The sequence below is a fragment of the Phacochoerus africanus genome, chromosome 1 (genome assembly GCF_016906955.1).
Source record: "Phacochoerus africanus isolate WHEZ1 chromosome 1, ROS_Pafr_v1, whole genome shotgun sequence".
NCBI lineage: Eukaryota > Metazoa > Chordata > Mammalia > Artiodactyla > Suidae > Phacochoerus > Phacochoerus africanus.
This window is the reverse complement of record NC_062544.1, coordinates 87,791,890-87,804,660: the sequence shown is the minus strand read 5'-3', so window position 1 is coordinate 87,804,660 and position 12,771 is coordinate 87,791,890. Positions and strand designations below refer to the sequence as shown.

The following is a 12,771-nucleotide window of genomic DNA, read 5'->3' as shown; positions in this document are numbered from 1 at the left end:
TTGGTTGGTTGGTTTGTTGGTTTGGGAGTGGGGCAGCCCTTGCCTGGTATTCTCCCTAGGTGTATCCATGTGATAAAATTCAAAGCGGAGAAAGCTGGGGAAGTGACAAGCCAGGCACTCTGCCCTTGTGCTCTAACTGGCACTCGTGCGTGAAGCAAGGCTTGGTGTCTCGTTGCACAGAATTTCTGTCTAGCTGGACATTCCTTAGGCCATAGAAGAACTTCCACATGGATGCCTCCTGGTCTATCATCCTACTTTCGTCTCTGAAATCCCCACTTCTCCCTTCTTCCCCAACTGCCAGCACTCCCCTCAGCAGTGACAAGACACAGTCTCCTCGGGGCCATGGGAATTTTCAGATCGTTAAGGAGAGTTTTCTGCCCCAGATCATTTTTCTGATGTTTATTTATATTCTTGCGTAAAAAGCAGTATAACGGACTTCCCACCTATATACAGGGACAGAAAGAAAGATATGGGGTCATATTCAACTCCAGGGTGCAGCTCGCTTTTTGACTGGTTTAACCTTAGTGTCTGTCATCTAAAAATTTCAGACATCTTATTTTTCAAGGATTAATTATCTACCCATAACTACTGAGGTCTGCATATAAGATTCCCATTTCCCCAGTTATCACCCCTCTGTGAAACTTATTTTTACAATGTACGAACACAGCACATCTACATGGATGCCCTTCCTGTGCTTGAAGCATCCTGCAATAACACCATTACATTGGATCTTCCCCTTCGAGAAAGACCAGCTGTAAGAGGCTGAACCATCGAATGAGGAGAGAGGCAGGCTGCCAGTTGGGCAGGTGCAAAGCATAGCTGTTAGTATAGCCCTACGTCTTAAGAAAGAAGACTGCCTGCAGGGTAAGAATGACAAAAGGGCCCTCAAGGAAGCAGATGGGGCCAACTCAGGTCAGTTGGCTTGTGACAGGAAGTTGATGTCCTGCTAATGACAAGCATCAGTTGCTCCTTCAGCCAAATCATTTTGCTTAGTACCATCTAGCAGCCTCCCTGGGGTATAGAAAAGGGTGAAAAAACTACTTCCAACTAACACTTCTAGTTCAATGTTTCTAAATTTTTGCTACGCTAAAATTTCCTTGGTTAAAGACCCGGGTGTGGTTAAAAGAGCCTAGACCAATGCTTAGCCCACCGGGAAGGGAATAAGAAAATGGAGCCTCCTAGGTTTTCTCTAATGTCAATCCTTCTTACACTATTTATTATTAATCAGTATAAACTGATAGGGTTTTCAAGCAAAGATAGGACAAAAGATGTACATTTCACAAATACGTTTTAGTTTCTTTTTATTATTGAGAATAAATTGATACACATCATTGTTCAAGTTTAAGGTGCACAAACTTGATTAGATCAACTTATATATCACAATACCATTTCCATCCTACTGTTAGCTAAACCACCATTCCATCATATAATTATCTTTCCTTCTCTGTGATGAGAACACTTAAGATCTGGTCTCCAAGCATGATCAAGTATATAATATAGTATTATTAACTACAATCACGACACTGTGTATTAGATCCCCAGAACTTATTCATCATCCATCTGCAAATTCGTTCGTACACTCTGAGCATCATCTGCCTGATTCCAATCCTGTCTCCAGCCCCTGGTAACCACCACCCTGCTCTGTTTCTATGAGTTCAGTATTTTCATATTACACATATAAGTGATAACATACAGTATTTGTCTTTCTCTGTCTGATTTATCTCACTTAGCCCTCAAGGTCCATTCATGTTGTCGTGAGTGGCTGGATTTCCTTCTTTCTCATAGCTGAAAAATATTACATTGTGTATATATACATTATCCATAAATTCTTTATTGTTCCTTCATTGATATACACTTAGGTTGTTTTCATATTGTGGTAATTGTGAATAATGCCAGAAAAAAAATGAGGGTGCAGATATCTTTTTGATATCTTGTTTTCATTTCATTTAGATCTATACCCAGTGGTGGGATTCTTGGATCATATGGTAGTTATATTTTTAATTTCTCAAGGAACCTCCATACTGTTTTCCATAGTGGCAGAACCAATTTCCATTCTCACCAAGAGGGCACAAGTGTTCCCTTTTCTCCGTATCCTACCAACACTTCTTATCTCTTATCTCTTTGATGATAGCCAATCTATTACCAGAGGTGTGTGGTAAGATCTAATTGTAATTTTGATTTGCTTTCCCCTGATAATTAGTGATGTTGAGCACACTTTCATGTGTTTGTTGGCCATCTGTGTGTCTTCACTTAAAAAATACAAAGGAGTTTCCATTATGGCTCAGTCGGTTAAGAACGCAACTAGTATCCATGAGGATGCATGTTCAATCCCTGGCCTCTCTCAGTGGGTTAAGGATCTGGAGTTGTCACAAGCTGTAGCATAGGTCGTAGAGGTAGCTTGGATCTGGCGTTGCTGTGGCTGTGCCATAGGCTGGCAGCTGCAGCTCCAAGTCAACCCCTAGCTCCGGGAACTTCTATGCAGGTGTGGCCTAAAAAGAAAAAAATAAGAAAAGAAAAATGCCTATTGAGTTTCCCTGCCCATTTTTTAATTGAATTAATTGCCAGGTTGTTTTTCATTGATTTTTTTTATATTAAGTTGTATCATATCATCTACAAATACGATATATTTATTTTTACTTCTTTCTTTCCAATCTGACTTCCTTTTATTTTATTATTTTTTTGTCTGGTTGCTGTGGCTAGGACTTCCAGTACTACATGGAATAAAAGTGATGAGAATAGGTGTCCTTGTTCCTGGTCTTAGAGGAAAAAACTTACAGCTTAATCATCATTAAGTATAATGTTCATTTTGATTTTGTCAATACATGACCTTTATTATGCTGAAGTATGTTCCCTTTATGCCAGTTTTGTTGAGAGTTTTATTATGTATAATGTTTAATTTTACCAAATGCTTTTTCTGTATCTATTGAGATGATTATAAGATTTTCATCCTTTGTTTTATTAATGTGGTTATGATATTGATTGGTTTGCAGATATTAAACTATCCTTGCATCTCTGGGATAATCTCTCTTGATTATGATACATGACCCTTTTAATGTGTTGTTGAATTCTGTATGCTAATATTGTAAGTATTTTTGCATCTATGCTCATCAAAGATATTAGATTATAATTTTCTCTTTCGTAATGTCTTTGTCCTGTTTTGGTATCAGAAAAATGCTGCCTCATGGAATGAATTTGGAGGTATTACTTCTTAAATTTTTTGGAATAGTTTGAGAAGGGCAGGTATTAACTTTTCTTTAAATGTTTGGTAAAATTCCTTTGTGAAGCTGTCTGGGCCTGAACCTTTGTTTTTTGGAAGTTTTTTTTATCACTCATTCAATTTCATTACTAGCAATCTTTACATATTTTGAATATTAAACCCTTATCAGATACATATTTTGAAAATATTTTCTCCCATTCTACAGACTGCCTTATCATTTAGTTTAAATTTATTTTGCTATGCAAAAGCTTTTTAGTTTTCTGTGGTGCCACTTGATTTTTTGCTTTTATTTCTTGTGCTTTCAGTGTCATGACCAAAAATCATTGCCAAGATTGATGCCAGGGAGATTATTCTCTATGTTTTATTTTAAAGGTTCTATGGTTTCAGGTCTTAAGTTTAAATCCTTCATCCATTTTGAGTTAATTTTTGGAAGTGGTGTAAGATAGGAATTTAATTTTTTTGTATTTAGTTTCATTTAAAAAGAACAGTAGCAGGATTTATCATTTATCACCACTGATGAGAGAAAAAAGGTATGCAAGACTAGTTAGTTGATTGCTTAACTGGTTTATTACTATGAATATTTCTTAATCAGGAAGATTGAGGCCGATACTAAGCATTTGTCCTCAGCCTGTTCTGTTATTACATGAAATCAAGAAAAAAGATTTTTTAAATGTTCCTTTATCTTTAAATTAAACAACTTACCTACTAACTTTTGCTTAAAGAGAATATAAACATATTTTCTCTAGTGGAAAATTTTTGCACATATGTTAAACAGTCAAGTCTCAGAGTTCTCTTGTGGCACAGTGGGTTAAGGATTCAGCATTGTCACTGAAGTGGCTTGTGTCACTGCTATGGTGTGGGTTCAATCCCTGGCCAAGGAACTTCCATAAGTCTCAGGTGCAGCCGTAAGTCTCAGGTGCAGCCCCCCCTCCCAAAAAAAAGTCATCTCTTTCTAAATATAATGTTTTCCTATTATTTTACTCTAAGCATGACTTCTTTGGACATTATGCTTGGTTTGTAATATCTATTAAAAAGAAGGGCATGTTACCAACTTCTCCAAAACTGAGGAACCAAGGTAATCACCTCCCAACACTAAGAACTAGTAATTCCATGCAGCAAACCCACCCAGTTACTAACAGGAACATTTAGCAGACTGCTTTATCTTGAAGAATCCCAACTGGGAAATTTGCTGTTAAAATTTAAATATTCCTTGTATTCCACTTTGTTGATACTTCCTTATAGCAGATTAAAATTAACAGCCATGATCTGTGATGTCAAACTGAGGGGCCTCAGGTAGCCATTCAATCATGAATTGATACAGATTCTGTTTTTCTTTCCAAGGAAAATCATGCTGTTGCCCTTGGGTCTCTTCTCAGCCCATCTTCCTGATGAGATAAGGTTTTCTCCTATTTCAAATTTCATGAGAGAATGTCAACATTATCCAAAGAGCAGCAGAACTCTGACGCTGTAATAAGTGTGAAAGAATATTTTCAGTCCAAGTGCTTGTCAGAGAGTATAACCTCAAATTCACTGACACTCAGGACTAATCAAAATTTCGGTCAAGGGAAGTAATATTTCTAGAAAATTTCCTGGAGAAAACGTAGCCCATCCATTTCTCTATCATTCAAAACAACTTATCCTCAGAATGAACAATATTACTACAGGTTATATATATATATATATCACCTTCTTCTCTGCACCCTCCTTCCCAAAGAACAAATTTTAAACCATTTTACTAAATCACATGTTATTATACCACCCACACATACTGAGAAGTGTTTCTATACAGACATTGTTGAGAACATCATTCATGATGTACTTTATGTCACCCTAAGAATAACCTATGGGTAAAAATTAATCTCATAATAGTTTGCTTCCTTTCAACAAGTGGTTTGTTTACACGTACAGATGTGTGAAGTGTGTGCCTTCATTGTGCTTCACTTTTTTGGTTGCCAGAAAGTTTAGAGATAAATATTGGGACCATTCACCCAGGAACTTACAGTGTACATTCTGCATTTTAGTTTGACTCTTAGATTTACCTTCTATTTGTATCTTATTTATATTGTTGTTGTGCTTTCTTTGATTAGTTACTTTTGTCTGTTGTATAGCATTGTGTCAATCTTTTTTTTAATTTTTTAAGAAGGATGATATTTTAAAAATAATTGAGGAGTTTCCATTGTGGCTCAGTGGATTAAGAACATGACATGGTGTCCATGAGGATGCAGATTCAATCCTAGCCTTACTCAGTGGGTCAAGGATCCGATGTTGTCACAAGCTGTGGTATAGTTCGCAGATGCAGGTCAGATATGGCATTGCTGTGGCTGTGGTGTAAGCCTGCATCTGCAGATCCAGTTCAACTCCTAGCCCAGAACTTCCATTTGCATAGGTGTGGCCAAAAAAGAAAAAAAAAAGAAAAAAATTAATTAAAAAATTTAAAAGAATTGAATTCACTTAACTAAGCATTTATTATTTTCACAGCATTTTCTTAGGTATCGTGAAACCTTTCTGTAACTCATTTTCTAATCCAAATACCTTACCTGAGATCTGAACATTTAATTTAAAACCAGGTAAACATTCATTAACAGCAAGAATGATGAGAAACTCTCTAAGGATTTTTAAGATCATAAAGGAGGCTACACTGGGAAGCAACTACATTTTTGTTTCTTCCTAAAAGACACAAAGGCTGGTGTGAGTCAGGATTTTTCCTGTAAATTAAGTACATTTTATTTAATTATATATTTTTAAAAATAAATCATAATTTATAAAAATAAATCAAATCTTATTCCACAATGACTGAGGGAAAGTTTTAAAGACAAACTCAAACTTTGATAAAATGATCCCAGGATGGAATTTGAGACTAAGAAAATGAGAAAATTACTGTTTCATTGCTATTAACTGGGTTTTAAAGAGAACAGTGTTCTTCATCCAGAGCAGATGTGGTGAGTATTTATAGCAGTTAAGTCTCTGTTCCCATCTTCAAGAGGCTTGGAAGCCTGGGAACCTCCATATGCCCAGGTGCGGCCCTAAAGAGTTAAAAAAAAAAGGCTTGGAAGGCTCATTCCATTTCCAATATTCTATCACTGAAGATGCATAATTTTATTATCTGTCTCTCAGCTTTCTTCATCTCTACTTTTTTTTTCTTTTTAGTGCACACCTAAATCTTATTGCTCACTTGTATTAGTTTATATTCAATATACTTTAGCTAACTGTCCCAATATTTCAGGATTAGTGAACCAAATTTACAGGGTTAACTAAGATTCTCTGCAAATGTACCTGCTAAAATGTGACAGAATCAGTTTTACTTCAAGAGTCTGATTAATTTAAGTCTGTTCTCTGTGGGTAGATGCAAACAATTACATTTAGAATGGATAAGCAATGAGGTCCTACTGTACAGCACAGGGAACTGGATCTAATCTCTTGGGACAGAACATAATGGAAGATAATATGAGAAAAAAATGAATATATATGTATGTCAGGGTCACTATGCTGTACAGCAGAAATTGACACAGCACTGTAAGTCAACTATACTTTAATAAAAATAGAATAAATGTTTTAAAAGGGTCTCATTAATTTATCACTTCTTCTCACTTAAAAGAAGACAATAGCTCTGGGAACCACCCCTTCTCATAGCATGGTGACTTCAGCATCATCACCACTGAGGATGTCTCCTTCGGTGCCTCCATACATCTTCATCCCCATAGCAGTATTGCAGCCATTAACAACACAGAGGGCGGCAAGGGCACCACTGCCATGCCTGTCACGGGGCCAAAGCTAATCATGAAATACATTACCTCGCTGTTCATGGCTATCTCCCTTAGCAGTGACTGATGGAGGTCATTCTCATCAACAAACTCACAATGCCAGGAATCCAAAAGCCCCCTTCCACAAGATTCTAGGGACAAACAAGAGCAGCCTCCCAGTTGGCTTTGTCATTTGGTGTCATGTGAGAAACTCATGCCTAGAGCACTACTTGACAGCCACAGCTATTTTTGAGCAAACTCCTCCTCTTCAACTTTTCTGAAATATTCAGCCTGTATAGACTCATTCACCCCTCTCCACCAAAGCAGCTCCTTATTTCTGCTGAAACTCAAAGAATAATGAGTACCAGAGTTTTGTGAGACTAGAAGTTTCCCCTGAGGCACCAAGATACCATAGGTATCAAATATGAAGGTGGACTGTCCAATGGAACAAAATGTTGTTTTTCAAAGGAAGTAGCATAGAATCAATCTGACAACTGACTCTCAATGAAGATTTTTAAAGGTTGAGCAATTAAAAACTATGGAGAGAGAGTTTGTGAAGGAAATTTTGGGGGGAGAACTGTTACCTTACTGCAACTCTCCACCCCCACTTTATTCTCCCATCACCAAGAGCAAGGAGTAAAATAAGCTAACTCTTAAGCTTAAGCCAGGACAGAGCCTCCATTTTATTCATTTTAGCCAAAATCAAAAACAAGAGTTCATGTCGTGGCTCAGCAGGTTAAGAATCCAACCTAGCCTCCTTGAGAATGCTAGTTCAATCCCTGGTCTTGCTCAGCGTGTTAAGGATCTGGCATTGCCATGAGCTGTGGTGTAAGATGCAGATGAGGATTTGATCTGGTACTGCTATGGCTGTTGTGTAGACCTTGCCACCATGAACCAGAAAGACAGCATTTTGATTAAGAAGTTAGACTGCCCAGTCCATCATATAACAGGATACTTCTGACTTTATTCAGGATACTTCTGACTTTATTCTAAGTCTTCTCTCCCTTTCCAGCACCCACGCCAGCTTTCTCAGATGTGAGTGACATGGTGAGGCTGGTTTATGCCTTCCAGAGAAAAAAATGGCATGACTTATTGCTTTCTCACCATGAGCAAGCTGAGCAAGCTGCTGTAACAGACCACTGAGGAGCTGCAGTGGATCAGAAATCAGTGGAAGAATTCCTGTTGTGACTCCATGGGTTAAGAACCCAACACTGTCTCCTTGAGGATGCGAGTTCAATCCCTGGCCTTGCTCAGTGTGTTAAGGATCCATTGTTGCTACAGATGTGGTTGGGACCCAGTGTTGCTGTTGCTGTGGCATAGGCCTGCAGCTGTAGCTCTGATTTGACCCCTAGCCTCAGAACATCCATATGCGGCAGGTGTGACCAGAAAAGAAAAAGAGAGAGAGAAAAAAAAGAAATCAGTGGAAAGGTGGAAGATGTTCTTCTTTGGCCAGTAATAGTATAAGATGACTGTGTTCTCTGGGCGTGGCTGGTGGATACTTTCTGTCACCAATACTTGTGTGGGTTTTTTAGAAGTACTCTTGCCATGATGGAAACTCCCAAGGATAGATTTTTTTTTTAACTTTAGTGTAATCATGTCTCCTTCAGAAATGTGTCATTAAAGTTTTTTGTTTTCACATTCGGCTGTACTGCATATAGCTAATAAACTGAAAAAAAAAAATAGAAGTGCTCTTGCTAGGTCCCTGTGACTATAACCCCCCTTCCATTCCTCTATCCTTTGCTCCCCGCCCCCCACCCATATGGCCCTCTTGGGTAGCAGTCGCAGTGCCTACAAGTTGTTCTTTTGCCTGTAGAACCCACATCTGGTCCACAGGAAACATACACTCACATATCCTTTGTCCTTGGAACATGCATGGGTAACCTGAACAGGTTTTCCCACCTTTTTTCCACCACCAAATTATCTGGCCAGCCTGTCATTCTTGCCTGCTGCTTTTGCAGACCAGAGATAGACAATCCATTGAGCCTGTATGATATCAGGACATTGATAGAAAGTTCTACAAGGAGAAGCCACTGTCTTGTTTGTCCTCATGAGTTTATCATGACAAGTTTCAAATATGCGGTAAAGTTGAAAAGACTTCCATAGAGTGAATATCTGTATATCTACCACTGATCATTACATTGCACTGAGCTCATTTTATTACATATATATCCATTTATTCATCCCTTTATTCATCCACAAGTCAAGCTTTTTTGTTTGTTTTTGCTTTTAGGGCCACACCTGCAGCATGTGGAAGTTCCCAGGCTAGGGGTCAAATAGGAACTACAGCTGCCGACCTACACCAGATCCCTGACCCACCGATCAAGGCCAGGGATCGAACCCGAATCTTCATGGATCTTAGGTTCATTTCTGCTGCACCACAAAGGGAACTCCAAATTCACCTTATTTTTGATATATTTAAAAAACAAAGTGCAAACATCTGTATATGCCTCTGTGAACACCTCAGCATGCATATCATTAACTAAGATTCAGTATATGTTTATATTTTTTAGATATAAAATTTGTATACAATGAAAGGTATACATCCAATGTACTTATATTGAGTTTTGAGAAATGCATCCATCCATATAATCCAAAGTCCTAACAAGATATAGACATCATCCCAGAAAGTTCTTTCCTATGTCTTCATTAATCTCCACACCACACACCCACCAAAAGCAACCAGTTTTTTTTTAATCCACTATGGATCAGTTTTGGTATTCTAGAACCTGAGATAAATGAAATCATCCAGTATATATTCCTTTGTGTGTGGATTCTCTTATTTAGCATGTTGTTTCTGAGACTCACTTATGTTTATGTGTCATTAGTTCCTTTTTATTAATGAGTAGTATTCTTTTTTATGATTGTAGAACAATGTATCTCCTACTGAAGGGCATGTAGACTGTTTTCATTTTTTTTAATGGCCATGTTTGCTGCATATGGAATTTTCCAGGCTATAGGGTCGAGTCAGAGCTGCAGCAGCAAGCCTATGCCACAGCCACAACAACAACAGATCCCAGCCACATCTGTAACCTATGCTGCAGCTTAACCCACTGAGCAAAGCCAAGGATTGAACATATGTCCTCAGGGATACAGTGTTTGATTCTTAACCCACTAAGCCACAACAGGAACTCCTCCACTGATTTCTGATCCACTGCAGCCGTATAGTGTTCAGTTACACGAGCTTGCTCAGGGGATGTGGTGTGCAAGCTATAAGCCATCCCATATTTTTTCTCTGGAAGGCATAAACCAGCCTTATCATGACACCCATAGCTGAGAAAACTGGCATGGGTGCTGGGGAGGTAGAGCAGAAAAGCCATCTTAAAATAAAAGTCAGAAGTATCCTGTTATCTGATGGACTAGACAGTTTAACTTCTTAATCAAAATGCTGTCTTTCGATGTAAAGAGACTCTAAGCTTATCAATTGTCCAGAAGGAACCAAAAAAATTTTGGTTTGTGGTGGCAAGGTGGAAAAAAATCCCACACTAAATAAAGTTAAAATGGACAGTCGATGCATTAGATGCCCTTCGTGTTCCAGATCCCCTTCCACAGGTCACTGAATACATCCTGCTGTGACGGTTGGGCTATTCATGGTTCACAGCAGCCTCCTTCTCCAAAGAATTGCTTATAGCAGAACAGAAGCCACCTCATTCAGACTACATCACTGGCCACTGCCACCTCAAGTATACACTGGACAGGAGTACAAAAGTACAACAAGGTAGGATTTGGGATGGGGGTGGAGAGCTCATCTCTGTCCTGCAATTTGTGCACCAAAGATCCCTGTGGGACAGGATGCAGCTAAACTTCATTCAAGACAACATCCTTATTTAGTTTTCTTTCCCTGCACTGCCTTGCATCCTTAATTCTCCATTTCCTAAAGATATCCTTTCTTTCTTTCTTTTTTTTTTTTTTTTTTTTTAGGGCTGCACTCTTGGCACATGGAAGTTCACAGGCTAGGGGTCAAATTGGAGCTGTATCTGCTGACCTACATCATAGCCACAGCAATGCTGGATCCTTTAACCCACTGAGCGAGGCCAGGGATCAAACCTGTGTCCTTGTGGATGTTTGTTGGTCTTGTTACTGCTGAGTCACAAGTTATTCTTCAAATAAGACACTGGCACAGCAAGCTCCAACCTGGCTCTGCTTCTAGAGACCCACACCTAAGACAGAGGGGACAAAAATAAAAGTGCACTTGTTCTGGAAGCTCCACCCATGTGGAGGGCCAAGCCCAGGCTGGGGTGAGAGGTGGGAGGCTTCCTGGCTACAGGCTTCTGAGCCACTGGTGGTGGAGAGGGAAGGCCAACAGGGAAATGTTGAAGGTGCTGGGGAGGGAGTTCAGGGGTTAAAAGCCATGGGTCAGGGCTGAAGCTGGAGCCTAGCTGCAGAAGCTCTTCACTCAGTCCCATTATCCAGGCTCCACCCACCCTTCCCCTGATCACAGTCGCCACGTGGCCCCCCTTCCACCCTGGCTACCATGATCACCTTCCTGACCATGGCCTGTCAGAAAGCATCTCTCAGAATTATCCTAAGATTCTCAATGGGACGAATGGGCTGCCTCCCCGACTCTCAGCCCTGGCCAGTGTACTTGTGCAAGGGTGGCTGCTCTGTGGGGCAGTCCTGGTCCACCCCAGATGTGTCCTCACTGCTGCACAGTCTAAAGGACAGCTACAGAGTGTACCTGGGCAAGCATGCCTTGGGGTATGCGGAGGCTAGAGAGCAGATTAGGGAAGTAGTTTTCTGTATAACCCACCCTTAACACCAGATTGGCCCCACCCACCTGAACCTTGACCAGGACATCATGCTTCTGGAACTGCAGTTACATCCAAATCCTGCCCCCTCTCCCACCATGACTGCCTCCCTCCTGGTACCTGCAGTTGGGTGTCTAGTCGGGGCACTACCACCAGCCCCCAGGTGAGTTATCCCAAACCATCAGTGTGCAAACATCCAGCCACACTCAGATGAGGAATATCATCAAATCACACCCAACATGCTTTGTGTCGGGACTAAAGAGGGTGGCAAGGACTCCAGAGGTCCCCTAATCTGTAATGGGACACCTCATGGCATCATCTCCTGGGGAGACTTCCCATGTGGGCAGCTCAACTGGCCTGGCAGGTATACAAGTCTCTCAATATGTTCCCTGGATCTGAGAAACAATTAGAAAATGGACAACCCAGGAGCAGAAATGGAGGAAGAGTCCACAACAAAAGTCAGGTTGGTCTACCTGCCTCCTCACTCGGTTTGCACAGCCCTTCTCTGTACCTCCCAAAGTCTTCTACTTGAACCAGTGACCCATGTCCTCAAAATGCCCAAATCCTGACTGACATCATGCATTTCAAAAGCATTCCTGTATCAGCATCATGGTCTCCAAGATGTTCCATCTCTGAAACATCCCAGCCCTTCTGGAAGGCCCAACCCAGACAAAGCTCCAAGTCTCCCAACTGTTTCAAGATAAACCCAGGTCCCCGTCTGAATGTTCTATCTGTGAAATACTCTTAAATACCTCAACAAACCCATCTCAACAATATTCTACATCCCATGAATGAAATTTCCTTGACAACACCCTCTGCCCCTTCAAGTATTTATTCATTGTCAGTATTCTAGATCCCTCTGTTTTGTACTCAAGAAGGTTCTGGACTCCCATGACATTTCTTTCTGAAAATCTTCTCTTGTGTGCAGAATCTTCTGCCCTGACATTATATGTACCAAATGAACATGGGGAAATCCCTGGGGATATTTCTGAGTCTCCCAAATTGTCCTATTCCCACCTACATTCCACATTTTGCCAATATTCCCTGTTTCTGAATATTCATGTTCACC

General features: G+C 40.1%; 1 pseudogene; it reads left to right on the top strand.

Moving 5' to 3' along the window:
* The first annotated feature begins 227 nt into the window (after window positions 1-227).
* Window positions 228-12,242, top strand: LOC125110362 (kallikrein-13-like; annotated as a pseudogene).
* Window positions 12,243-12,771: the final 529 nt, after the last annotated feature.